The sequence below is a fragment of the Priapulus caudatus genome, unplaced genomic scaffold (genome assembly GCF_000485595.1).
Source record: "Priapulus caudatus unplaced genomic scaffold, Priapulus_caudatus-5.0.1 Scaffold27, whole genome shotgun sequence".
Taxonomy (NCBI): Eukaryota; Metazoa; Priapulida; class Priapulimorpha; order Priapulimorphida; family Priapulidae; genus Priapulus; species Priapulus caudatus.
This window is the reverse complement of record NW_014577088.1, coordinates 873,740-900,033: the sequence shown is the minus strand read 5'-3', so window position 1 is coordinate 900,033 and position 26,294 is coordinate 873,740. Positions and strand designations below refer to the sequence as shown.

Below are 26,294 nucleotides of genomic sequence, written 5' to 3'. Positions count from 1 at the left end.
CGTGCGTGCGTGCGTGCGTGCGTGCGTGCGTGCGTGCGTGCGTGCGTTCGTGCGTGCGTTGTATGCTGTAGGTGCCGCGCGTGTGGTAGCCTGTGAAGCCAAAACCTTCTTTATATCCACTAAAAGGTTTTCACTGCATTAGAGCTAGAACCCGACCAGCCGTAGTCTGTTAGATTCATTCGCTTATACCTCTGCAAATAAAACTTATTACTGCAGTAAAATTAAACATTCGTTGTCGCTTTATATAAATCATTTGCCCTCTGCACAGCTAAATGCGTCTGCTGACCCAAGTATTCGACATAATGGCGTCGACTTCTTCCTGCTGTTAAATTAAGCTATATTTTATATAATCAACAGCCGCGCTAAATATACGTGTATAGTTAAACTATCATTTCACCTTTCATTACACTTCCTGAAAACATTCTTCGGTTTAATCTCGGTAAAATATTTAATGCTGTGTGTACACGCGCCGACCGCCGACCGCCGATTTCGTTTTACAGTTTTACTACAATAAACGCATTTCTACCCGTGCGGAAATCATTCATTCGGGGGAGGTATTATGGGATGGGCAAGCTGCAAGCATATCCGCGTATCTGAGCGGCGCGTGACAGACGTGTCACCACCGATCACGTCATTCACCGTGCGATTAGAAGTGTGTGCATGCATGTGAGTGCTAGCCAGCTATCATCATGCGCTCCTGATAACTCAATTAGGTACTGGATGGATGAAGGCAATGGGAGTATAAGTGCCAGCAGCACAGATGCTGAATAATACGGTGCGGATGTAGATATTTGGTAATAGACTCGTCTAGTTCTAATGTTCTAGAATCTTCAGTTGTTGTTGTTGTTTGGTATCACCAATCCCGCGCGTGGGCTAATAGTGTCGATAACAAATATTTAATTTCCTGCACACTCATAGTGCTTCCATGATATGTGACATGCATGTAGATTCTTAATTACTAATGTATAATGTGTATGAAATGCACAATGCAACAGTGCATTCCAAGAATCAATGCGTGAGTGGCCTTGTAGGATCATTACAACATCAAATAGCCTACGCATTTTGTAGATACATGTATACCGATAATTCGTTCGCGATAGTTTTTCTCTGAGTTTAACTTTAAGTTTCACCTTTGATGAGAATACACATGCACACACGCACGAACGCACGTACACACGCACGAACGCACGCACACTCCTCGGACGCGCGCAGGAACCCACGCATGTCTAGCACGTTTTTATCGATCTTTCATTACATTTCGATATAAATTAATAAGTATTAATTTTAAGACAACTACTGAGTCACTGCCCGTTTCTGCTACTGGATGACCTTCACTTGCCTTGTCTCGCACGATTTTCCTTTGTATATGAGGAATGGGGCGCAATATCACCCCTCGGCAAATATCTCTAAATTCATATTATGTGCAAATATCGAGTAATACAAACCTATACATGACAGTATAAACAAGGCAGATTACAAATGCATAGAATAAGCCAGGACGAGATACGCCAGAATTTAATGAGGAAAACAGTAAAAACACAGTAAATCATGCGGTATATATACTCGTGATATATATGCGCGTGCGTTTTTGTGCGTGCGTGCGCGCGTGCATGCGCGTGTGTGTACGTGCATGGGTGTGTACATTGCGGCGAGCGACATCGACCGCAAACAGCCGAGGCGGCTTCTCAGTTCAATTATGGATGCAGTCGGTCAGAGCTGACAGCGCGAAGCCATGCGGCATCTAACGTCCACCTGATTGAATGATAAATGCTGACACAAGCGATTACTTCGATGGTTTACTGTGAGTAATGGCGCGCTGTTTGACGAGTGTTACCTGACCCTGTCTGACTGACCCCAATGGGTTAACCCTCCTAGAATGACCTCGCTGCATTAACCTACAAAGCCACTGACTACTCTGAACTAACCTAACCTTCACATGAACAATATTGTGTATTCGCATACAAATTGTGTGTGACCGATCCTCAAAGACTAACATTACTTGATTGAAAGATGCACGTAACTGACAAATTTGCCCAACTTTCCTCCATAAAGTGAACTCGTTTCATTTACTATTTTAGCCGCTGATTTCTGGCAGACTTTAAAACTTGCGCCAAACTAAACATCACCACTGCGGTAGCTCAATGGTTGAGTGCTCGCCTCGTATGTGGAAGGTCGGGGGTTCAACTCCCGTCCGGGTCATACCAAAGACTTGAAAAATGGTACACACGGCTTCTCTGCTTAGCATTCAGCAAATAGAGATAGCGTGTGGCAAGTTAACTCGCAGTGCTACCAGTGGACTGACCCCCTACTGTAGCATTTACTGTGAAAGCAGCTGCGGGGCCTCAGGGTTACTGAAACGGAGATAGGCACCGCCTTATGCGTCATGTAGCTATGCGCTATGCGTATGAAGGCTCGGGAAGGATTTAACTTTAAAATACTGGCATTAGTTGACTCTTCAACCGCAGCAGACTTCTATACGCTAACATTTTCGTGTCCGGTACGTACTACAGTATTGGCTGTCCGATCGCGGCGAGCTAACCTGGCTCGATCATCCACCCGAAAAAAAATTCCTCCGTATTTCAACGACTTGCAGAGTCAGTCTACGAGGCGTGGCGTTTTACCAGACAACTGCTAACTTGAGGACAGAGGTCCCTCACACAAAGATAATGCTCAAGGATGCCTCTCAGGCCTTCAGGCCCGGGGTCGGTATGGGTACAGGTCTCTCTGGCCCGGCTCTTTAATGATTTTGCTATTTATATCTCATTAACACAGAAACAACAGCGTCTACTTCTTAACCGTTGTTTGTTACTAGATTGGTTCAGCGACGTCTGCATGAGTGCATTGATTGCACACAGATCGGATAGCTCATCGACATGGAATAACCTACGTTGATAGGCGATATTAGCTGCTATGGAACGCTAGTGTCTTCCTGTTGTACCAAGCGCACCAAAATTGAGCAGAACGATTCCCCTTTACGTCCCAGAATAGGCAGTCCACTCAGCACTAACTATTTCCCATTAGAATGAGAGAGTTCTGTCGTTTATTTCATTTGGAAATTGCATGATCCAATTTGGCCGAGTTGGTAATCATGAGGCGAGCTGCGAAACGCCTCGAATTAACGCCCGCGAAATTCCGATTAGTGGAAATACGCTGTAAACGCACGCGTCGTTGTGGCGGTTTTTGAACTGCAATCCATTTTATTTTGAGTTTATGCGTCGGAGCTGCAGGCAACCTTTGTCCTTTGTAAGTGGATGAGTGTTGATCTGGTTGATGGTGTACACGTGTTAGCTTCAATTATTCAGTTATTTCATCATCTAGAAGCTAGCGACACGCGAGGGGTTCTCCGGGGGTTGAATTTCCATTATCGGCAACGTGTTTTACAGCCATCCAAACCGGGTGTAAATTGAGTGTGACTAAAACAGAGATGTATAGCTGTAAAGACGTGCATCTCCCTGAGGCCCTCCATCTTTTTTCCCTGGACGAAGAGGCGGTGCGATGTGATTTATTGCAATTTGCACCCGGCATGTAGCGCCACCTATACATTACATATAGCCACTGCGTTCTCATCTTGTATATGCTTTCGTGTTTTTACCTCGTTTTTCACCGATTTCCCACTTCAAATATGACGTAAAAAACAAATATGTACTGTACATATTCTTGAGCTATTTCCCTACCTTTCTTATCGAAATCAGTTTGTAGCTATTTACTGTGGTATTGCTGTAACTTGTATTCAAACACGGTATTGATTCTAGCCTTTTCAGCCTGTTATCACATCTAAATAGGCGTATTTTGTAGAGGCGATACTAGTGACATCTGCTGCAATCCTCTTCCTCCTCCTCCTCCTCCTCCTCCTCCTCCTCCTCCTCCTCACCATCATCCCCTCCCCCTTCTCTTTCTCTCTCTCTCTCGCGCTCCCCTCCCTCTCTCTCTATCTCTCTCTCTCCCTCCCTCCCTCCCTCTCTCTCATTCACTGGCTCATCTCTCAGCTCTACTCCTCATCTCTCTCTCTCTCTCTCTCTCTCCCGCTCCCGCTCCCTCGCTCTACTTACCATTCGCCTCTATCTCTCTGTTTCTCCCTCTCTATAACGTCAGCCCTACCAAGGGTATTTGGCCATATAGTATGAAATCAAAGGCTCAATACTAGGAGCATTAACATTTAAATTAAATTGAATGAAATTAATATTTCACAATCGCCTACTATGGCATTAATTCTTAAACATAATTGTTATCGTAGAGTTGTGGTGGTAGAAGGTTACGCTGTTTGAACGCCATCTGAAACCACTTCCACCGATTGGCATTTTTAGGTTACATGTCTAAAAGTTATGAGGGGTGTGGTGGGTGGGGGGATAAAACTAATAATGATGGTTAGTGGATGTTTCAGCCGTGAAACCGTCTATATTACAATCTTTCACCTATACACTGTGCCCAATAGCATTGGGTTTTACGATGAATTGAGGGCATATCCGACGGGTGTGCAGAACACACTGACGCATGTATGTGTTCATAACGACTAGTCTATCATGATGACTGCTGTGCCCGGCTGTATTGAGTCCTACTTTAATCAAATGATAGATGCCACGAGTAGGTGCTGACATACGAACGTGCACATCGCGGAATCCGTTTTCGCAAAAAAAAAATACTAACGGTGTCAAACGTAGATGTGGATGCCACGTAGTGCCGTGTAGTTTGATGTTGACGTCACTATAGCGCAGCAATATAATACTATATGTATACATATATCAGGAGTAGATAATAGAAGAAGTCTTCTATTATCTACTCCTGATATATATATACAGGGTGCGAAATTAACGGGAGTCTGGAGTCAAATACTCCCTGATTTACTGTCGGGCTCCCTGATTTGACATATGCAGGAGTCCGTGTCACTGTGACTCCCTGAAAATTCTGCCATACTAACTATAGTTTGTTCCGAAGCACGGCCTCGCTGAATTAAGTACTGTATTTTTTCTGCTAATGTCCAAAGAAAATTTGGCAGACGTGCAACTGCATGAATCTTAGAAATTAGCACATGCGTTATTGTTAATATCTTTAATTTTGAACCTCAGACTGCGGACTCCCTCTTTTTGAGGGTAGAGAGTCCGTTGAACTCTCTTGTTCAAAAGTTCATTTCTACCCCTGTTATATATATATATATATATATTATAACACCAGGGGTTAATAATGACAAGTGATTAATAATGACAATTTGTCATTATTAACCCCTGATAACACTAAAGCACCGAATATTATATATTATAATTCGTAGCGGTATATATATATATATATAACACTATAGCACTATAGCATTGTAGTGATATAGGGATATAATAGCACTATAGCGTAGGACCGCAACGAGTCGGATGTGCGTGTGATAGTAAGGCTCGCCCTCATAATGACGGACGTGCATTCTGCGTACACGTGTAAAAACTGTCACGCGGAGGGGGAGGCACGTCGTCTCGGCGCTGATGAAGCGCCGCATTAACGAACGCGTAGTTTACGCTCGGATGCCGGAGACGCGGGCGCGGCGCCTCGTATCTTCTGGTTAGTTACTGCCATTGTCGCGTCGCCTAGCAGCAGCAGCACCGTGTAATCACGACGCATGCAGAGATGCGGCGGTACAGACGGCGTGCGCCGTGTACCGCATTCGTAGCGGTGATGTGTGCCGTACGTGCGCCGCGTTGTCCCGCATTCGTAGGGCGTAATGTGTGGCCGTACGTGGCGCGGCGAGCATTTGTAGAGGGGCGGTGATGTGTGCCGTGCGTGCGCCGCGTGCATTCGTAGGCGGTAATGTGTGCCGTGCGTGCGTCGCGCTGCATTCGTAGACGGTAATGTGTGCCGTACGTGCGTCGCGTGCATTACGTAGGCGGTGATGTGTGCCGTACGTGCATGCGCGTGCATTCGTATCGGTAATGTGTGCCGTGCGTGCGCCGCGTGCTTCGTAGCGGTAATGTTTTTGTGTGCCGTAGCGTGCGTCGCGTGCATTCGTAGCGGTAATGTGTGCCGAGTACGTGCGCCGGCGTGCATTCGTAGCGCGTGATGTGTGCCGTACGTGCGCCGCGTGCATTCGTGAGCGGTGATGTGTGCCGTACGTGCGCCCGTCGTGCATTCGTATCGGTAAGTGTGTGCCGTACGCTGCGTCGCGTGCATTCGTAGCGGTGATGTGTGTCCCGTACGTGCATCGCGTGCATTCGTATCGGTAATGTTGTGTCGTACGTGGCGTCGCGGCTGCATTCGTAGCGGTAATGTGTGCCGTACGTGCGCCGTGTACCGCATTCGTACGGTCGTGAATGTGTGCCGTACGTTGCGCGTGTACCGCATTGTAGGCGGTGTGTTGTGCCGTATCGTGCGGCCGTGTACCGCATTCGTATGGGCGGTAGATGTGTGCCGTACCGTGCCGCCGTGTAAGCCAGCATTCGTAGCGGTAAATGTGTTGCGTACGTGCGCGTGCTACGCATTGAAGGCGGATGTTCCGTGCACGTGCGCCGGTGATTCGTAGCTAGTGGCCGTGCGTGCGCCGCGTGCATTCGTAGGCGGTAATGGTGCCGTCGTGCGCCGCGTGCATTCGTAGGCGTTAGATGTGCGCCGTGCGTGCGCCGCGTGCATTCGTAGGCGGTGATGTGTGGCCGTGCGTGCGCCGCGTGCATTCGTAAGCGGTGAATTGTTGCCGTGCGTGCGCGCGTGCATTGTAGGCGGTAATGTTTGTGCCGTGCGGTGCGCCGCGTGGCCATTCGTAGCGGTGAATGTGTGCTCGGTGCGGTGCGCCGCGTGCATTCGTAGCGGTGATGTGTGCCGTGCGTGCGCCGCGTGCATTCGTAGCGTGTATGGCTAGCGTGCAGTGCGCCGCGTGCTTGTACAGTCGTACGTCGGCGTTACGCTTCCGTAGCGTGATGCTAGCCGTTGCGTGCGCCGCGTACCGCATTCGTAGCGGTATGTGTGCCGTACGTGCACGCGTGCATTGTAGGCGTGATGTGTGCCGTGCGTGCGCCGCGTGCATTCGTAGCGTAATGTGTGCCGTGCGTGCGCCCGCGTGCATTCGTAGGTCGATGGTGTGCCCGTGCGTGCGGCCCGCGTGCATTCGTAGCGTGATGTATGCCGTACGTGGCGTCCGTGTTACGCAGTTCGTCAGCGGTAATGTGCGTGCCGTACGTGCGACGCGCGTGGATTCGTAGCGTGATGTGTTGCCGTGCGTGCGCCGTCGTGGCATTCGTAGAGGCGTAATGTATGCCGTACGTGTGCGCCGTGTACCGCATTTCGTAGACGTGATGTCATGTCCGTGCCGTGCGCCGTGTACCCATTCGTAGCGGTTAAATGTGTGCCGTACGTGCACCGCGTGGCATTCGTATAGCGTGATGTGTTGCCGACGTGCGTTGCCGTGCATTCGTAAGGGAGGAATGTACGGCCGTGCGTGCGTCAATGTACCGCAATTGCCCCCGTACCGGTAACTCAAGCTAACTTGAGCTCAAAATCGTACACAGTACATTCGCTAGCTCGTGCGAAATCGTTTTCACTCGTATAACACCCGGCAATCCGAGATACAGACTAAAACCGTACAACAACGATTTTCCCATTATGTCGGCCGCAGCAAAATGAAATTATAAACCACGCCTTAAATTGAAACAAGGCAGCTTCTTGGCGCACTTGCTCGTTCCGCGAGCGGTGTGGCTCGTTAGGTAGCTACCTGTTGTTTCAATTTAGGCGGTTAATAGCATTCAGTTTGCTGGCAGACTAATGGACAATCGTAATCGTACGTTTTTAGTCTGTATATCCGGATTGCGGGTGTATACGAGGAAACGATTTCACTATTATCTACTTCTGATAGTATGTAAGTGAACATTGTGCACGGTACATGTTTATAAAAGAGCGTACTGTCGGAAAAAACATAGGACCCAACCGGAAACGAGACACGAGACGGTACTGCGTAAGGAGGGTATGTAGTTCTGCCAGTTTGTTATCGGCTTGCTGTCTGCATAACGCGTAGNGCATTCGTAGCGGTAATGTACGCCGTGCGTGCGTCGCGTGCATTCGTAGCGGTGATGTGTGCCGTACGTGCGTCGCGTGCATTCGTAGCGGTAATGTACGCCGTGCGTGCGTCGCGTGCATTCGTAGCGGTGATGTGCGGCGCACGTACGGCACACATCACCGCTACGAATGCACGCGACGCACGCACGGCGTACATTACCGCTACGAATGCACGCGACGCACGTACGGCACACATCACCGCTACGAATGCACGCGACGCACGCACGGCGTACATTACCGCTACGAATGCACGCGGCGCACGTACGGCAAATGTGTGCCGTACGTGCGCCGTGTACCGCATTCGTAGCGTGATGTGTGCCGTACGTGCGCCGCGTGCATTCGTAGCGGTAATGTGTGCCGTACGTGCGTCGCGTGCATTCGTAGCGGTAATGTGTGCCGTACGTGCGCCGCGTGCATTCGTAGCGGTGATGTGTGCCGTACGTGCGCCGCGTACCGCATTCGTAGCGGTGATGTGTGCCGTACGTGCGCCGCGTACCGCATTCGTAGCGGTGATGTNCGGAGAGGCATACCTCGGCGAGCATGCGTAGCATGTATGCTAGCTCGCTGGTGGCGGCTGACTGACTGGCACTCGCCTGCTGCTGCTCGCCGCCTCACTGGGGGCTGCTGCTGACTCCCACTACGCTGTACTCGCCGACGCGCGTACAGTCGATTGCGCCTGCGCGCCGCTCGCTGACTTCGTAGTTATTCAGTTTTAGCTGCAATTTTCTAGTAGTTCTAGTAAAAAATAGTAGTAGAATCGTGAAAATATTGATTGATCGCGTGCAAGCGAGCGAGCTGCTGCTGCGACTCGACGCCCTTAAGGCGACGCGGGCTGTTGAATCGATTCGTCTGGCTGGCTGACACTGCTGCTACGGCACACACACGAAAACACACTGACTGCCGTCATCTGCTCTCGAACACATACACGAACACATCACACCGCCAGCATCACAATACTGCTCCTGCCAACTCCGTTGCGTCCGAGGTACATGATGATCAAATAAACATCGCAAATCGCTGCACATTTACATACCAGTCTTAATGTTCTCCCTACTCTCTTTCGCCTAATCATTAGTATAGCTTTCTGTAAATGCCTGGTCAAATGCTTCCGTTCTTACACACATGCACGGCCGCAAATGCACGCCGCACTGTTCGACCAAACAACCAAAAATAGAGAGAGAGCATTTGAAACAGCATTTACAGAAAGTTATTTAATAATAAATAAGCGAAAAGAGAGTAAGCATGAAAGCTTAAGACTTTTGTAGTAGTTAAATACTTTTCGTGACATATACCATTCATACGTACAAATCATATCATTTATATTATATGAAATACGCTTCCATATGCCCGTGCGCTCAAGACTCTCGCGCCCTTAAAGTTTTTATTAACTTATACCAGACCCATATCTGCTCCAAAAATCATGGTAGCTATATGGGTATTTTCTGTACTTTTTGTTCTTGTTTTCATGTTCCATTTTCTGCAACGCCTCCATTTACATTTTATGTATTTTGCCGATTTGCTCGCAGTATGTCACACAGGCACTGTGGAGCGTAATTCCAAATAAAATATAATGCTAAATAAATACGAAGTGCTATTACTACAAAGTCTGAGCCACGTCAAATGCCCCAACCACAGCAAACACAAGCACAAACCGCACGCACTATCGCTGCACAACTTACACATCAATATAGACGTTAGTTTATTTATTTCTATTTTTACTACCATTTTTAGCTCCATCTATTGAACGAAGTCAGATGCAGCTTGCTAGAAGTCGCAATTAGCGTCCTTCCGTTCCGTGCAGGTCGTGTTCCGTGTGTCCCTGTGTGTCTCGTGCGTCCTCCGGTCAACAGTTGGGCCCACAAATCTTAAACCGCTCGCAACGTCACGGTCACGATATTCGGGACGTCGGGGGGGGGGGGGATCGTTGAAAAGAAACTCGGGATGACCGATTTGGGAAGGCAAGGGGTCAAAGGTCAAGATGCTGTCGAACGAGGGTAAAATTTGCCCCTTAAACTTAAGGGTATAGGATGAAATAGCGAATTGCGGCCCACAAATCTGAACGGCTTGACCTATCTATTAATATTCGGTGTATAGTGTGATGGGCAGGAAACCCATCACCAGAGCGAAATTGGAGGTCACAGGTTAAAGGGCAGGGGAAATGTAAGATATCAGACATTTTCTGAGGACATGGTTTAACGGACCCAGTGAAAAACTTGTTTGTTTCAGTGCTGACCTACCATTTTTTATCACTTTATTGAAAGACAATGAATGTACTTCCACTGACGGGAAGAGTAAGTGTCTGATAACGCTTTTGACACTCAACGGAGCGGTTAAACATGGATTTGTTGACTGTCAACAAAGGACTGAACTGCTTTTGCTAGTAGAGCCATCTCCACCCGCCCTTACCCCCGCCCCCATGCACCACTACCACTACGCTCGCGCTCGATGCATTTCCATGATGACATGTTAATATAGTGAATTCATTAAAGTTACACAGCTGTATCTTCGTTTAGATTTTGAGAAGAAATGTTATGAAAGTAGCAATACAAATGAGTTCTAGTGAATTTTTGCAACAGAGGAGCTCACGGTAGGTCTATAGTATATATAATTAATTAAAGCATTTAACCTTGAAGGATTTGTTTACTGCGTACGCTGCTGCTTTTGCCAGTACCTGTGGTTGTGCAAGGCTCACATTTTACAGTGAAATTCCACACATAACTCTTACTTGAACAACGTTGACTTACTTAAACAATAATTATATATGAGATTCTTTAGTGTACATTACGAATACACTCGCCACCGCTCGCACTGACTGGCTTTTTGTGGTGGCTGATAGCTGCAAACTTCACGACAGATGGCGCTCTCGCTCATGGGCTCAATATACCACTGCCACAAACAGATTTCGGTTACAATTTGTAACGCTTTTTTACTAACAGGTTTTACAGCAGGCACGCTTACTCGTGTCCTATGTAATAATATTTGACTAATAAAAGTTGCAAAGATATTAAAAATCCGACCATTATTTTATGAGAAATTTGATAAAATAGTGATACGAAATACGTGCGCACATTTACTACTGTTCAATAGCATTACGCTGTTTTACTAAACTAAGTTCACGTGTTTATTTAATATTTATCATGAATTTTTCGAAATGCTTGCCAATATACCTAATTCTCGAACATTGTCTTTGATGCATTTTTGCGTATTCAGCTTAAAAGATCTAAATTTGTCACCAACAAACATGCAAATCATAGAAATTTCTAATGTGTTTGTTCGGCGGCCGACTTCACGGCCGTTGATTGCCATTTGCTGGATTTCCCCGGAGCCCCGCCAACTTGAAAAATAGTGGCTAGCATTGTGAACAGTGGTATCTTGAGTGTGCGGTTTGTGATAGCTGCTCAAAATGTAGACTGGTACTCGATCGCCAGCTCTCGGCTTAGGCTCGCTGGGCCTGGCAGAGCGATCATAGTGAGTGGAGTCGACGGCAGGACGCCGTCTAGTCTTGCATTGCACGATACGGTATGTTTTTTGATAACGGCCCCCATCTATCGGAACAGACTTAAAAGAATGTGCAGGGATGATAGCAACTCGCACGCATTCAAAATCAAATTCAAATAAAATTTATTTATAAAGATAATTGATGTTTATACAGGCAAGTACAGTGTTTATACACAAGAAAATATCTATACTACGTAAGAAATAATCCATCTATCTATCGGAATTAAATGAATTCGTTGGCGCCAGGTGTCACTCCGTTTTGTTTACGACATGCTGGCTACGCCCTCAGGCTACGCGCATATGCAAGCAACGTTGATATCTACATATAACATTTATATCTAATATTTATCTACATCTATATCATATGATTACGTTGATCTGTAACTCTGACAATTAAGGTACTCAACGGTTACCGTATCTTGCCTTTGCCAAAGTTTGCTGAAATTATGTGTACGCAACTGCGTATCTGCATATCTGCGCCTATCTGCATATCTGCATATCTGTAAATCTAACAAAGGTGTCACTACGTACAACTGAAATTTTGAGTTGATAACCGTAGCAACAAACCTCAGATGAGCCCAGTCGTTCTGCGGCTCTTGTTGTGTAAGTGTGCACACAGGCACTTGAAGCGTTTCAATAAAATATAATGCTAAATAAATACGAAATCTATTTACTACCAAATTCTTAATGTTTCTGTACTCTCTTTCACCTATTATTGCCGACAGTTTAATTCCTGTAAATTCCGTCCAAATCCTCTATGTGCAACATACGCTGCCGGCGTTCATTGCTCACGCGGCTGCACTATGCACACGGACACTTATATATATTATAGTGTATATGTATATATATATAGTTCTCGTTCATCTCGTTCTTTATTCTTTACCGCGCTTTCCTGCGTTCCCCTATTACTCATTAATTTTTCTCTTTCTTCGCAAATATAGGCCTACATGGTGCGACCGATTTGATTTTTTGTTACGTCTGATCTTCACTGTTGCTATGGTGACATGCGTATTTTTTTTGCTTTGAACATTGTTAATCAGCATTAGTGCTTGCTAGTGAACGTGAAAGGCCACCCGGCATATTTGTTAATTATTTGTAAGACAGCCACTGAGAGAGTGTATATGCTCGTGCCACTGTGTGGGCGCGCATGCGGTATTCAATGTGTCACTATAGACTGCACAGAGCGTATTATAGGTAATATAATTATGTCAGGACGCGTGTAACAGTCAAGTGCTGGCAGGCTTGGCGCAATATATGTATCAAGAGTACATAATAGAGATCTCTATTATGTATTCTTGATATGTAGGCTATGTATGTCACATCAATGTGTGTGCGTGCGTGCGAGCGTGCGTGCGCGCGCGTGTGTGTGTGTGTGTGCGTGTGTGCGCGCGCGCATGCGACAGTTACAGGATACACGAGCGCGTATACCGCAGCAGGTGTTAACGTGTATATAGCTGACTTGTGTCGCAGTCATGGTGAGAGAGCCACACACCGCCGGTGAGAGAACCAGAGCGTGTGATGCGCAGTCGCAGTGCGAGGGCGCGTGTGCACAGTGACGCTGTGATCCACAACCAGCGTGGTGTGTATCACAAATAGAGTGGTCTCCGCTCTTGGGGGCGTTAGATAAACGAGCGCATCGCGTATAATCGGGTATATTTGCATGGTTCCCGACCGACTAAAACGCTGACCGCTGCATGTAGCATTCGCTATAGTGTATTTTATTAATGCGACAGTATTCGTGCGTGCGTGCGTGCGTACGTACGTGTGATGCGCGCGTGCGTGTGCGTGCGTGCATGTGCGTGCTAGCGTGTGTTGTGCGTGCGTTGACTGTAACGTGTCAATCACATGGCGCACACACACATGCACTCACGCACGTACGCACGCGCGCGCACGCACACATACACATTTACTTATATATTAATTGTATCCCCCCGACGAAGTCGCGCGGAGTACTATGGTTTCATGTCTCCCAGCCGTCGCCGCCGCCGCCGCCGCCGCCGCTCGGTCCGCCGCAGAGAATTTCCCTTCCGCTCTATAACTCGACCCCTAATTGACCTAGCGTGACCAAACTTGGTATACTTACACATCTTGGGAGAAGGTGTGCAGAGTACCAAAACCAGGTCACTGCGACCTTTATTTGACTTTTACCTTGACCTTGATCATATTTCCCTTCCGCTCTCTAACTCGGCCCCTAATTGACCCAGATGAGAGACCGGATACCAGAGAAGCGTCGCCTGAGAGGTGTTGATCCTGCCCGCTGAGCGCGGATTTTGCGCGCAGTTCCGGCAAGGCGCACGCGACCGTGGAACGTCCTACGAAAGTATCACGGGCTGTCAGCTATTGATCTGTGCGCCAAATCGCAAAGGCCGGCGCACGATCAATTGCTGCCAGCGAACAGTCTCGAATTTTAGCGGGTCTAATTCACTACCAAACATATGCACACGCCATCGCGCAGGTCTAATTGCATGAGAATCACTGAAGAACTGCTCCGTCAATTACGCGAAACGGAAAAGAAATTCAATGACGGCGAAATATACGGCTTAGTTAGACACACGCAGCTAGGGCCTGCATACCTCCCAAATCCCATTGGATAACCCTAACCCTAACGCATATTTAAAAAATAATAATTTAATTGTTGTAAAAATTATTTGTTGTTATTAAATTGTTGTAAATAAATCATGTAAATATTTGCGTTAATTGCCAAAAGATAGAAAAATACAGAAAACAGGAAAATAATTAAAAACAGATGGGATTCGATCCAAGGACCTTTCGGCCCGTGACGTGCGTATCGTACGCGTTCGCGCTATTATGGATCAATTGTGTTTGTGGATTATGGATGTGCCTTGAATATGACAACACTGTGACGTCATTGAGGAGTTTGAGGCACGTTCAAGCACGAGAATCACTGAAGAACTGCTTCGTCAATGACGCGAAATGGAAGAGAAATTTAATAACCGCGAAATATACAGCTTATACAGTATTACCCATGACCATGTGGTGTGTGTGTACGACGACCTTGTCACAGACTAACAATACAATACCACTCGCGTCTCCAGTGTAGCGAGGCTCGCTGAGTGAAGGTGTGGATGGTGGAGCAGTGTAGACTGCGCTGACTGACGTGATATTGGGCCCCCATAGGGCAGGGGCATTCGTGACGGACATGTCAGATAGAAATTGTTGTAAATAATATCATACTCCTGTTTTACAGCGGCCACGTTACTCGTATCCTATGTAATAAGATTTGGACTAATAAAAGTTGCAAAGATTTTAAAAATCCAACCATTATCTTATGAAAAATGTGATAAAATAGTGATACAAAATAGTGCGTGTATTGTGCGCCGATTTACTACTTTCAAATTATGCGCATGCAGTTTGTGTAGACTGTAGGCAGAGCATATAAATCACCGAGCACGGTCACTTCGACTATTCCCATTGGTCAGCCATTTTGGAATTGAATTGTAGCGCCACGCAGTAGCCGGCGTGTGTCGTTGGATGCTGCCTCTGATGCTGCCATGGAGACTGTTAGGAAACGATATGGAGGGTCGTATTGCTCTGCTTTTAATTGCAATAATCGGTCGTCATCAATACCCGGACTAAGTTTTTTAAGGTTCCCCAAAGACCCGAAAAGGTTATTGATATAAATATTATTACATAAGTGATATCAAATATACGTGTATACTGTTTTTATTACTATTAGTATTAATCTATTATGTCACTGGCGAGTTGTGTTTATCAACACAGAACAGCTGTTACAGGCGTATAAACAGTATATCTGCCTTTCCTATTTAAGGGAAGCTTATTTGTGCATATTAATTTAACGCACCGTATTTTAGGCTACGTGGCAACGCGATTATGCGGCTACCTGGCGACGCGGTTACGCGGCTACGTATCCGGAAAATCGGTGTTGTACCTGTACGTAGTAGGTTATGGTAGGGCATTTGAGGCGAGTAACCAAGAGTTAACAGTATATGTTAAATGATTGTAAACACGAATACTGCATGGGCCGGGGATAGGGTATCGAGTGTGGCAGCCGAGTTGAGACGTTTTACTAACATCACTGAATCACGCATCCTACACTAGTACAACGGGTAAGCTAACCTATTGTGCATTTTTTGATAAAAGCACGAATTTTGGCACAGAGGTAGACCAATATATTATGAACAAATTTGGATGTGGAGCCATCGCCCAACTGCCCCCTGGCGGCCGTGGCGGCCATTTTTCAAAATGGCCGCCAGCAGACACCTAAAAGACACAGAAGTTAGATAAAGTTTGCTGCTGAAGGTTTCAGTGAATGTTTATTGAATGTTTTGAATCAAGACATGCCAGATAGCTCTTAGTCACATTTTGGGAGATGCTGCTGATATTAATTAACATATTTAGGCTAATTGCAGATGAAATGGTGACAAGGAAACCCATGATCAGGCATCAAATGTTGACATTCCTTGTTAATAGGCTAGATTCATTTAAGTTCTGGAAATGTTATCTGACCTTCTTTGTCTGTCTGTCAATAGCTATTCATGGACACTGCCCACGCCAATTAAGATGCCAATTAACCAAATTATTAACACAATTAGGCTAATTACATCGATAATACAACAACAATAACAGAACCAGATAGTGATCATTATGGTGGCTTGCTCTCATCAAATCAATCCTGGGCAAGTCAAATGCTATACTTCTGTGGTCAAGGGACACTACTACATGTAATTATTATGTTAATTAACACATAATCTGCTAAATGCAATATGCAGATAAGTTCACTGTTTTACAGTACCTGTGTACTGTCTGGAACAGTTCAGAATCTTCCTCTTAAGTTTGCGAGTTCAGTTCTGAGAGCACTACCCGTCGCAAGCACACAGTGGTGTGCATTCCAGACTGGCCTTCTTGCACTTGCACCTCTTGATGCAGCCCTTCTGGTATTTGCAGGAGATAAGCTCCCGGCAGACCTTGGATGCCTCGGGGAGCGTTGTCCAGAGAGGTTCGTACATGTTGCTGGTCTTGATCCAACCCCAGTCGGTTGGTGATGGCAATGTTGGTGCAGGAACCAGGGCCTGACCCCAGACATGTCCGCCCTGGTATATTGCTCGTCGGACGTGCTGCTTCAGGGCTGCACTTGTCGGTGGGATCAGCTGGACATTGCTCTTCTTTGCAAACAGTGTGTGGCGTGCCTTGTCGATATCGGTTGCAGTGCTTGTTCTGTCATAAAGCAGGATGACAAACCTCTCGATGGTGTGCATGGCATCTTCATCAATATGATCTGGTGCAGTGGAGATATCTACGAGTGTCTGGGTCCGCTGAGGTAGAGCTGTCCACACTGCCCATGCTGTCCTCTTGCCATGTCCGGCGAAGCATGTCAAAGCATGAAACATCGGTAGTGCCTGCGCTTTCCCCAGAGCCCGCGCCATCTCATGGTCTGCCAAGAACCGGAAAGCCTTGCCCTTACCGAAGGACACCCACACTTCGGCTTCCTCCTCCAGGGTGTGTGCCAGAGCCACTGTCAGGACAACAACATTAGTGTCAACTGTGCAGATGAGAATCTTCTTGTGGCCATTGTGAGCAGCGTGGGCGGTATGCAACACCATGTGGCTGTCGGCTTCCTCGTGGTTGCAAGGAGCCACGGCTGCAGTATCTAGGAGCGGTGGCTTGCTCAATACATCATCTCCTTCAGTGATGGCCAGCTCCTTGTCTGCAATGGTCCGAGTCTGGCCAGGGTTGAGATGTTCCACTGAAATCCTGACCACATCCATGGAGTGCTTGATCATAGCCACGGTGTGGGCGCTCTCCAGGAAGAGTGGGAGCAGTGCGGTGGGACAGATGGCCCGCCTGGCTAGCATGTTCTGCTGGCTTGTGTGGTATGCAGCCCATGAAGTGTTCTCCACTGGAGAAGTTTCTTGTAGGGCGACTTGGGTGTGTTTTAGCCAGAGATACTCTTTTTCAGCATGTTGCTTGAGGCCGCTGTTGCTGCTCAGGGATGTCACGCTGGTAGCCGGCACGGGGGTGTTCTTGATGCTGCCGACAGATAGGGCATCTGTATAGTAGTGCGGCAAATGGTCAACTGTTTTGAGGCCTCTTTCATTCGGCCTTCCGAGGATGATGATTCTGCGGTCAATGCCAGCCCCAGGGACCGCAGGGTGTTGCATGAGGGAAATAGCAGTTCCATGGAATGACTGTTTTGCTGTGGTGGAACTTAGGTTGTGATCAATATTGTCTATCGCAGCAGTCGTGAAGACTCTGCCTCTCATCTTGGGAGGGCAGACTACTTGTTTCTGGTGGTAGAGGCAGCAGGCACTGTTCCCCAGCTGTGTGGAAAGGGACAGGACCCGATCATAGGAGATAAAAATCCCCATGTGTGCCAGCCTGTCGACGAGCTTCTTCTTGCGCGTGTGTGCATGTAGCATTAGGCCGATGTAGGTTGGAACTGGCGTCTCCTGCGTGGTGGCGTGCCTGACTGGGTGAGGCGTATTGCCTGTGGCGGCCCGTCGGTGCATAACGCTGTTGAACTTGAGGTGCTGGGCGATGCTCGGTGCCGCTGGTGTTGTGCTTTCACTCTGGTGCTTGAAACTGGGACCTTCCAAGATCATATTGACCAAGGCAAGCAGCATGGGTGGCATGGAGTCCTGTTGGCATCCTGCAGGAAACCCGTTGAACACATTGAATGCAAGCAGGACATCGCGCCCCATATGTTAATTAACATGATAATTAAATGTAGTAGTGTCCCTTGACCACAGAAGTATAATATTTGACTTGCCCAGGATTGATCTGATGAGAGCAAGCCACCATAATTATCACTATCTGGTTCTGTTATTGTTGTTGTATTATCATGTAATTAGCCTAATTGTGTTAATAATTTTGTTAATTGGCATCTTAATTGGCGTGGGCAGTGTCTATGAATAGCTATTGACAGACAGAGGAAGAAGGTCAGATAACATTTCCAGAACTTTAATGAATCTAGCCTATTTACAAGGAATGTCAGACAGACAGATTGCGTCACTGCAGTCAATAGTCACTGCGACCTTTATTTGACCTTTACCTGGACCTTGATCACATTTCCCTTCTGCTCTCTCACTCGGCCCCTAATTGACCTAGCGCTACCAATCTTGGTATACTTATACATCTTGGGGAGAAGGTGAGCAGCGTACCAAAACCAGGTCACTGCGACCTTTATTTGACCTTTACTTTGACCTTGATCATATTTCCCTTCCACTCTCTAACTCGGCTCCTAATTGACCTAGCGCTACCAAAACCAGGTCACTGCGACCTTTATTTGACCTTTACCTTAACCTTGATCATATTTCCCTTCTGCTCTCTCACTCGGCCCCTAATTGACCTAGCGCTACCAATCTTGGTATACTTACACATCTTGGGGAGTATGTGTGTTGCGTACCAAAACAAGGTCACTGCGGCTTTTATTTGACCTTGACCTTGACCTTGATCATATTTCCCTTCCACTCTATAACTCGGCCCCTAATTGACCTAGCATGACCAAACTTGGTATACTTACACATCTTGTGGAGAAGGTGTGTCGTGTACCGAAAACAGGTCACTGCAACCTTTATTTGACATTGACCTTGACCTTGACCTTTATCATATTTCTCTTCCACTCTATGACTCGGCCCCTAATTGACCTAGCACGACCAAACTTCGTATACTTACACATCTTGGGGAGAACACGGGGGATACATGTAGTTGGCGACAACTGCCCTTTCTAGTTTATTAATTTATTCCCCACTCCACACGCAAGCACACAATCGGCGAGCTAATTCCAGTGCTGAATCGTGGAGCTATGCGCACGGAATGCCAAACAACACCGTGCCGTTACGACTGACGATTATTGCGTCGTGCAATCGCAGCGTCATGATGTCATGTTGGCGATCACTCGCGAGTTCGTACACACACCGCTGTTCTTGTCGGAAAGATACAGTAATGCATGCGCGCTCGTATCGTCGTGACCCTCCGAGCATGCACTCGCCGAATAGAAAGCTCTCGAGCAACGCACGCTTACGGAATCCCGATGCCGTGCACTTACGATGTCATGAACCCCTGTGCTTACAGAGTCGCCGAGTCGCAGCTAGTTGGCATCATCTCGGTGCAGTGATGAGGATGCACAGCGTTATTGCTGCGAGTTCTGCGGACATACTGCTGTGCGCCTGGGCCGGTGAAGCCCCGCAAAACTAGGTTTTTTTTTCATTCGTGCAATAATGGTTACTAATCTTAGCATTGAAGAGTGTTGCCCCGCGGTGCATGCTCACCTGGTGGCATGTAATTATAGTTATTGTCTCGTTTGAGTATGTGTTTGTCCGTCTACATGTACATTTCGTGAAATGAGATCCACACACGTGCAGTGTTATATTGTTGGAGTCTCGAATAAAGGCCTATTGGTGTTTATATTTTGCATGATAGGTCATAGAGACAAAGCTCGGACATTGCTGTGCTGTTGCAGGCTATTTCTTATTACGTTGTAGACATACCCGCTAAACAGCTTTTACTTTTACGGTCGTATCTGCCATTGTTAGGATTTTTCTTATTGAAAATAGCGTAAAGTGTCATTTCTATTGATATCCGAGGCGTAGATTTACCATATAACCTGCTGCATTGTTATACGGTTGGGCTAGACATTAGGCTTTTTACACTTTTGCTAAATCACCGAAGGCCATTCCTGAATTTTTTAGTTATATTGGATGTGAATCGCAGTGCTGCTATATATACGTCATTGCTGCTGCAGTTGTTAGCCCAGGCATTTTCAGATTTATTCCTCCGTGCTTTTGTGATGTCCTGATGTTTCATATAAATTTAGATATAACTGACCATACATGTAACGCAATATGTTTGCTCACAGATTCGCTTTACCTCTGTACTCACTCGAGTTTTATTTTTGCGTAACACTATTTTCTGACCTTTCTAATCCTAAACGACCCTAATACTACCATGTTATGCGAACTGCTTTTCGGATCTATGATGACCCAGGGTTCTCCAAGGGCACTTATAGCCTGGCGGCCCGCCAGGCTATCGTCGAGCCCCGCCATCCTAAAATGCACCCGCCACGCTAAATATCATAGCCGCCATGCTGGTGTATACACAAGAAGTTCAAACAATAATTATTTAATACACGTTGGTATCGATGCTACGGGTACGGCAGTCCCACACACAAGTACAAACAGTCTCCCTATCCCTAACCCTAACACTAACTCTAAACTGACTCGGCTATCTTATATACGCGTGTTATAGTACCAAAATTAATCTATGTTGTATAACCTTTTGCTTTCAATATTTTGCATCTGAACTGACAATCAATCCCAACCAACTAGCTGGCACAATAATGTTCATTTTCATACTTCAAATCCGAGTGTTTTCTAGCTCATCAAGAAATCATTATTTTAAATTTGCCCATGGCTTTGCCCATGCAAAACAAACATTTTCACCCCACATGCAGTGCTTCAAATTTACACACAGAGTGTCCCAGATTGCATCTCAGAGCTTCTACAATTCAAACATTTTCCGGGGGGCATGCCCCCGGACCCCCCAGCAGTGAGTAGCACCCCCATGCTATAATTTAAAAGCTTGGAGAACCCTGTGACCGTGTCGATATTCGTTTCGAACGGCCGTATTAACTGACCCCAGCGTTATCCGGTCTCCTCGCTGCTGTCCCAATTTCGCCTAGTTCGATCACCGTGTTCATATGCAAAGCTACCGTGGCAGAAATAATATGTAGCCAGCATGGCTGTAGAGTGTGTGCTATTAAACCCCCTGAGCGTGATTCTTACCTTGTTTGTATCCGGCATTGGTGCTATCGGCGCGGACCGGCAGAGAACCAGTATGTGCTATATAGAAGTCAGATGTAAGGGTATCGCATATGCTTTTATGTTCTGCTTTTATGTGCTGCTGGCCGATAGTATCCAAAACTACAGTGTAATCTCCAGAAGAGAAACTCCGAATTAACATGCATACATTAACGTCAACATCACACCACTCCTTGTTCTTGTCTTTTGTGTATATCTTGAAGCGTGGGTGCAGTGACCGTGTATGCTGTAGAGAAACATTTGGGAAGGATCTAGGTGAAATTATTAGGCTATTCAGAATACATATACGTTAAAACCGTATTTACCGTTATTAACGTATTTAATATATTCATAATTATTTACTGGTCATATAATTCTACTACTGAAACGGTCCAACTGACTGTGTATATATGCATGCAGCCACGCTCGTATTACTATCCCCACACTGTACGCTCACTTCACCTGCTCCTCTGGTCACTTTTTATTAGTATTATTCGTTCATATATATCTTCATTAACTGGAACAATGCACGTGAAAGTATTAAGATACAAAATTGTCACGATAAAATAATTTCTCGTTTTAAAGAATGTTGACCGAGGCTGAAAGTGCCACACGTGTCATTTCCAAAATACAGGCTTGGCTTAATTGCCCTGCTGCAAATTTTCCGTGTCATATGCACCTGACCTGGTACAATTCCCTGCAGGTATTGTCATAGAGCTGTGTCACGTAAAGCCAAGACCTTCCGTTGTTTTCGTCCAAACTATATTTTAATATATATATATATGTGTGTATATACTTTTATCATATTAAAATAATAAAATTAATTTTTTGTATACCTATTTATTATAATAACTCGCGTTTTTATTAAGATAGGTACTTATGTTTGTTTTTTCTCATCATAACTATAAATATTAAGTATATATTAGCTCGTTCTCAAAACAGAAAACCCCCTATTAAGTAATGTCATAACTAGTCATTAATTTTATATGCACATTTTGCATTTGCGGGATATTTGTTGCGTTGGAAATCTATTTAATGATCATTTATACGCGTACAAAGCAACTATATCCAGTTGATTTTCCACAATCTAGATTTTCATCATGACACCAGTTGGTTGCAACCCACACCGATTTAATAGTGTCCTTTCAGCGAAAGAGGTGTTAGTGGATTTTTCACGAATTATTACTCAGGAATCTCACCTCCTCCCTCTGATGATGATCTCTCATTCTAGCACTCAATCACGCCCAGTCAGCCACTCTTTCTTAGCGGATTTTCGCGACGAAATTTCCTTTAAAAGTCATAAACTGTGTCGTAAAATGTTAACATGAATATTTTTCCGAAACATGAAAAACGTTTATTTGCAAACGGTGCCATTATTCATTTAAAGCGTTTTAGCAAAGGGGGTCTTTAACAAATGCAACCTCAGTCAGTATTCGTCTGCATAGGTAGCTCCTTCATACGGTTGATGTGGACTTGGCGTATCACACTGCTTATAGGTTGCGTAGTCATATGCCTTACCCGGGCTCTCAAGCATTGATCATCGCTTAGAATTTGGATTCGATAGTTTATTGCGACACAGTTGTTGTTCTATAATATAACTTCAGCGGATATATATCAAGGTTCGAATATATATATAATCAGCGTGTATTATATACGCGCCCCCTCCCACACACACGAATAGAATTAAACAAAACTCAGCTTGCAATTTCCTGAGATCGTTTCGTTTTCATTCCTTTGCGATTATAGCAATCATTCTGTCGTATCAATGTCGTAAATGGACATTTTATTGAAATGCGTGATGACGGCGTTTCTAATAAATGGAAAATTGATGTAATTAGAAGTTGCCGTCACAACACGAAATACATTACCAGCAGCTGATTCCTAAATGTCTCCTATTTCACACGTGCTCTAAGTACGAACGTTGACAACAAGATCAGACCTGTGCTATGCTGAGACCGGGAGGCATATATAGCGAAGGAACATGGCGCGTGCCAAAGGCGGCAGGCATAACTATACGCGTATTTCACCGAGAGCTTTAAAATGGGAAACCCAAGAGGATATGATCACCGTTACTTTAAAAAATATGAGACCTCGTACAATAATGTGGCTGCGTGACGAATATATGCAACAAGAACATCGTAACCTTATATGACGCGAAGGCATACTACGAAAAAATACCGAAAAGGTGGAAATACGAGCTTAAATAGTTATGCGATCCTTTTGCGATGGAGAAACGGTGGGAAATGGAGTTACTGCTGCGTTGATGCTGGCGCAAATAAGCGGCGCGATTTGCTGTACCGCTGCTTATCATCAGGTATCGAATGACGATTGCCAGACATCACCGAAATGTGCGTCACTTTCTATAGCCGGACCATCGTTTCAAACGCTCTAGGTCAGTGCTTCTTAAACTATTTCAGTGTCATTCACCCTCGAGGTTTTATCCAAAATTTCATTCACCCACGACTAACTTTCCTTGTGTTTTTCACACATTTTCATTCACCCATTTTCATTCACATGCCATTCTTCATTCACATGGACAATTTCATTCACCCCAAAATAATTTCAGTCACCAGTTTAAGAAGCACTGCTCTAGGTGATCTAGTTCGCTGCAGTTCTGATGTATGAAAGTGATAAACGTGATGATAATATACTAGACGTTTAAAGGCACTATACTTGACGGATTGCAGCTAGACGTAAAGTTAGGGTCAGACATCATCACGTAGGTAATATTGTACTTCTATTTAGGTGATAACTCAGCTCCGGAATCGTAGCAGGTAGAGTTAGCAGACGGTAGAGATGTTTGTATTAGATAGCAAGGTAAGTAGGCAGCGTAAATTTCGTAAGATAGAGCTAGTCGGCAGAACCTTGTTATTGAACTCTGACTTTATTAGTACTCGTCCGAACACGACAAATAATATAAGATACTAGGGAGATACCGCGTTGGCCGGGTAATCTATGGCTGTTACTCAGCTCTAATCCATGCATCCATGCAATGCATCATACATCCATCCATCCATTCCATTCCATCCATCCCATCCCATTGCACCACATCCATCCCATATCCATCCCTGCCATCCCCCATCTCATCACATTCAGTTGCCATCCCATGCCAGCATGCGAATCCCATGCCATTCCTATCCCATCGCATCCCATCCCAGCATATCACCCATCCACTCCGCATACATCCCATGGCGCATGCCATCCATGGTCCAATCATCGCACCATCGCTGCCATCGCTCGCATCCCAATACATCCATCCCAAAAGTAAAAAAACACAATATAATATCAAAAGATAAAAGACATAAATTAAAATAATCAGTAAACTAAAAAATCATTAATTAAATTTAATTAATTAAAGAATGAATTAAAAATAAAAATAATACTACTTAAAGAGGTAGGTCAAGGGAAAAAAAGGAAAGGAATCTAACTATCTATCTATCCTCCAGCATCCATGCTGCATTCATGCACCAGTTATCGACATCCATTCCATCCCTATCCATTCAATGCCACCTCCATGCTCAATATACCCATCATCCACCTATCCTCACAGGTTCAGTGCATACCCATGCATGCCATCTCCCTCCATGCCATGCATGCATAGCAGTCCGCATTCCCATCCCATACATCATCCCATCGCATCCCGATCCATCGCACACAGTAAAAAAAATAAGATCAAAACATGAAAATTCAACTAATTAATAATAAAAAATAATTTAATAAATTAATAAATTAAAAATTAATTAAAAATTAAAAATAATACATACTAAAGAGGTAGGTAAAGGGAAAAAAAGGAAAAAAGGGGAAATAAGTTTCCCAGCTGGGACTCAAACCTAGAATCCAGGTGTAGCAGACGGATGTTGTACTGATGACCCCACTGCGCCATTACGTTTATACATCATCGATTCAGACGTGATGTTGTGTGTACGTACGTGATCGCCATCTATTGATGAATAGAATTTTTTATGAATGTTTAACTTTTTAACTTTTTAAAATTTTTGTTTCAGCCAGAACCACCTCCCACCGCAAAATCTATCTATCTATCTATCTATCTATCTATCTATCTATCTATCTATCTATCTATCTATCTATCTATCTATCTATCTATCTATCTATCTATCTATCTATCTATCTATCTATCTATCTATCTATCTATCTATCTATCTATCTATCTAACTATCTAATATCTATCTATCTATGTATCTATCCATGCATGCATCCATCCATCCATCCAACCAGTCATCCCTCCATTCATCCATCCATCGCATGTCATGCCATGCCAGGCCATCCCATCCCATCTCATCCTATCCCATGCCACCCATGCCATCCCATCCCATCCCATCCTATCGTCTTATATCCCATCCCATCCCATCCTATCGTCTTATATCCCATCCCATCCCATCCCATCCTGACCCATCTCATGGGATCCGATCCGATCCCATCGCAGTCGACCCCATCCCATCCCATCCCATCCAATCCCAAACAATCAAAAATAATATAAATAATATAAAGAACATGAAAATAAGAATAAATAAGAATAATAGTAAAAAAATGGTACTTTTTTACAATTTTTAACTTTTTAAAGTTTTTATACATTTTTAAATTAACGCTGAAGTGGCAGAAGTAGATACTAAAGAGTAAAAAAGTAAAGGAGAATTTTTTTCCCCAGCTGAGATTCGAACCCGGAATCTCGGGTTATGAAACCGAGCTCCTACCGACTACGCTACGGCGGCGGGCAAGACACGCGAAATAATTCCCACGTACGTGATGATTGAATTTTGACTTTTACAATTATTTTTTTAATTTTTGTCTCAGCCAGAACCATCTGCAAGACGTGGTGATTCTGAATATATCTTCAGTTAGCGCGATTGAGTGAAAAATCACGGAGAATATCGAGATCAAACAAACACACACACACACACACACAAGAACGCACGCACGCACGCACGCACGCACGCACACACACACACGCACACACGCACACACGCACACACGCACACACGCACA

General features: G+C 45.3%; 1 protein-coding gene across 3 annotated transcripts in view; it reads left to right on the top strand.

The window, feature by feature from the left end:
* Positions 1–26,294, top strand: part of LOC106814887 (1-phosphatidylinositol 4,5-bisphosphate phosphodiesterase classes I and II-like) — a 78,619-nt gene that overhangs the window by 154 nt on the left and 52,171 nt on the right. The window lies entirely within an intron of this gene.